The sequence below is a fragment of the Panthera pardus genome, unplaced genomic scaffold (assembly GCF_024362965.1).
Source record: "Panthera pardus isolate Hobbes unplaced genomic scaffold, ASM2436296v1 HiC_scaffold_12, whole genome shotgun sequence".
Taxonomy (NCBI): Eukaryota; Metazoa; Chordata; class Mammalia; order Carnivora; family Felidae; genus Panthera; species Panthera pardus.
Window position 1 is genome coordinate 92470877 of NW_026526677.1, and position 2336 is coordinate 92473212.

The 2336-nt window shown below is 41.8% G+C and overlaps 1 pseudogene; it reads right to left on the minus strand.

Annotated features, from left to right (window-relative positions):
* Positions 1–1065: 1065 nt before the first annotated feature.
* On the minus strand, positions 1066–1812 carry LOC109250320 (protein FAM3C-like; annotated as a pseudogene).
* Between the last annotated feature and the right edge of the window lie 524 nt (positions 1813–2336).

Here is a 2336-nt window from a genome sequence, read left to right on the forward strand (position 1 = left end):
AGTATTGCTTTCAATATACAGACGCGGCTGTCCTCAATTAGGACAGGGAATGAACTGGTCTGCTTCCTGGATTCTGTGGAGTTACCAACCTCAGCCTCACTCTAAACGGCTTCTGCAAAATCGGGTTATTCACATTGCCTACACAAAACCCAGCCAGCTACAGTCCCCAACGCCACCTACATTTATGTATTTACTTTGTACTGTGTATAATTAAAATTTGTGTTTTCATATTTTATTTCTCGGTTTCTTGGGAAGAGAAAGAAAGCTAAAGAAAAGAGATATCACAGGAGGGTCAGACTGTAAAGTCACATTTCACACAGAACTAAGCCAAATGGCTTTTTAATTTAAAAGATACTATAATCAAAATGCTATATCTATATATAAAAGGAAACATAGTCTCCCTTAAATCTATATTATTCCATGATAGATTTCCATAGCTATCAGTATATAGATAGATAGATGATAGATCAATAAATAGAATGACAGATGATAGATAGATAGATAGATAGATAATAGATAGATGATAGATAGATAGATAGATAGATAGATAGATAGATAGATAGATGACACATGATAAATAGATGATAGGTAGGTAGATAGATAGATAAATAATAGATAGATGATAGATAGATGACACATGATAAATAGATGACAGGTAGGTAGATAGATAACAGATAGATGATAGATAGATGACACATGATAAATAGATGATAGATAGATAATAGGTAGATCGATGATAGATAGATGATATCACATCTATCACCTGCACTAACACATAAATGATAGAGAGGGAGGTAGACAGATAGATAGACAAGGATAATAAAACTATCAGTGTATGTATATGTCTTCCCACAATCTGTTCAGTTATCCATTAAGTATGTTTTTAGAATCAAAATTTGTCATTACCATAGCAGGCTCCACATGGTACTCCATTAGAAATGGCTCCGTGATTTGCACATTTGCTCATGATGACTATTTACAAAGATGTCTATATACGTTAGCAAGAAATAATCCTGATATCGAAAAGAGAATGCTCATTCACACCCCGAGATGGCTGCACGCTCTTCAAATATCTGCACCACGTTTCTCTGTGCCAGCTCGCCCATGACTCCTGACAGCACACCTTCTTCGACTTTCTCCACGTTCGTCTTGCTTCTGGGGGATGCATTCTTTCCTTTCTGCAACTTTGGGCAGAATTCCTTCATATTTCTTGGTGTCCTTATTGTCCTTTTATGTGCTGCTCAAAAGGGCTTTTTGTCTTAATGCTTTTCCCAGCACAGAAGACCCAGTTGTCTGTAAAACCAAGGTTAGTGATAGATGCACTCCTCAGTTCAGCACCTCATCACTGAGTCTGGCTGCTCCGTCATCGTATGTTCCCATTAAGACTATTTTCCCATCTGGCATGGACTTCACAAACCTCATAAACGGGGCCACATCTTTTCCCCACATGTCAAAATATTGGGTGCCTAATACTTCTATTTTTCCCTCTATCAAGGCAACACTGGCTCCTCTCCTAACATTATCGTAACACCACTCATTAGAACACCCTCTTCCAGGCAGATTTTGGGTCCCACCACATTGGCTGCTCTACTTACCATTTTTAAAGGCAAACTGATTCTCAGGGCAAGATTTTGACATCTCACAGTTATATCCGGAAGGGTCTGTAGATCATGCAGCCATGACCCATCCTGCCCTTACAAAGAGATTTCCAAAACTTGCATCCATCTGTATTCCAAATACTTGAGAAGTAACATAACGTGTGGTAACCATGCTGCGGCCGCTACCACCAACTTTGCATCCTGCCACCCTCATGGCTGGCACTTTTCATCAAATAAGTTCCAGCCTCCTCCCCGCCCGTCTGCCACACGTCCCTTCCTTCAGGTCTCTCAGCGGTCAGTTCCGCCAGGAGACCACTGTCAGCATAGTCTCCTCCTTCTCTGCTTGCTCCGGGCTCAGCTGGCTTCCCCCCACTCAGAGGGTGGCCTGGAAGAAGCCCAGCATGACTGATGTTCTGTGGGGGTGCTAATCAGTTATTCGGCACGGTATACAACTCCCCTAAGTTCATTAGAAGGATCTATCAGATATGCTTGCAGGTCCTCTCTGTCGTGCTGGGTGTCCACATTTAGGTATTTAATCTAGGGGATGGGGGTGGGGGAGAGAGACAGAGAGGTGAAAATAAAATAATAAAAAGAAAAGAAAGGGGAACAGAGGAAAGGAATTAAATATGTAGATGACGCGGGCGCCTGGGTGGCTCAGTGGGTTAAGCATCTGACTCTTGATTTTGGTTCAGGTCTCCATCTCACTGTTCATGGGTTCGAGCCCCATGTCGGGCTCAC